Raw genomic sequence first — 1,069 nt, 5'->3', positions numbered from 1 at the left:
TCCTATTGAAGACCCAAACATGCACATCAGGGATTTCATCGAGATTTGTGACACTTTCAAGTTTAACGATGTATCTGAAAATGCCATTAAGCTGCGACTATTCCCATTCTCTTTGAGGTACAAAGCGAAGTGTTGGTTACACTCTCTAATAACAGGGTCTATAACCATTTGGGAGGATCTTGCGCAAAAGTTTCTTACTAAATTCTTCCCTATGGCGAAGACTACTACAATCAGGAATACTCTTACTCAGTTTACGCAGCAAACTGGAGAATCTATGTGTGAGGCTTGGGATCGATATAAGGAGATGCTAAGGAAGTGCCCACACCATGACATGCCTGATTGGATGATAATAAACTATTTCTAAAATGGATTGGGTGCTACTTCTAGGCCCATACTTGATGCAGCATCAGGAGGAGCCTTGTGGGCTAAAAGCTATGATGAAGCTTATTAACTCATTGAACTGATGGCTGCTAATGAGTACCAGAATCCTGCACAGAGACTTATTGAGGGAAAGGTTACAGGAATTCTGGAGTTGGATGCAGCAACTGCTATCGCTGCCCAACTTAAGGCTTTGACGATGAAGGTGGACATGTTGGCTAATTATGGAGTTAATCAAATAACTAGCATTTGTGAGCTATGTGCTGGTGCCCATGAGACTGATCAGTGTGCAATCTCTAATGAATCCGCTCAATATGTGAGCAACTTCCAGCGATCGCAGCAACTAGTGCCAGCCACCTATCATCCCAACAACCGCAATCATCCTAATTTCAGTTGGAGCAACGCTCAGAATGCGGTTCAACAGCCCTATCAGTAGTATTCAGCTAAATAGTACAACCCTCCTGGTTTTCAGCAACCGCAATATATGCCAAAGCAACAACTCCAGCTGCAACAAGCCAATGAAAAGTCTGAATTAGAGGTGTTGAAGCTTATGTGCAAGAGTCAAGACGTTTCTATCAAGACCTTGGAAAATCAAATTGGGCAAATTTCCAATGACTTGCTAAATCGTCAGCCTGGTATACTATCTAGTGACACTGAAAAGCCAGGAAAGAGGGAAGCTAAGGAGCAGGTA

General features: G+C 42.8%; 1 non-coding gene across 1 annotated transcript; it reads right to left on the bottom strand.

The window, feature by feature from the left end:
• Nucleotides 1-226: 226 nt before the first annotated feature.
• Nucleotides 227-333, bottom strand: LOC141715645 (small nucleolar RNA R71). Its single transcript, XR_012572400.1, has one exon. It is a non-coding gene; the product is annotated as a small nucleolar RNA R71 (small nucleolar RNA).
• Nucleotides 334-1,069: the final 736 nt, after the last annotated feature.

This window comes from Apium graveolens, chromosome 3 (assembly GCF_009905375.1).
Source record: "Apium graveolens cultivar Ventura chromosome 3, ASM990537v1, whole genome shotgun sequence".
Classification (NCBI taxonomy): domain Eukaryota; kingdom Viridiplantae; phylum Streptophyta; class Magnoliopsida; order Apiales; family Apiaceae; genus Apium; species Apium graveolens.
The sequence above is the reverse complement of the archived record's forward strand: the minus strand, read 5'-3'. Positions and strand labels throughout refer to the sequence as shown.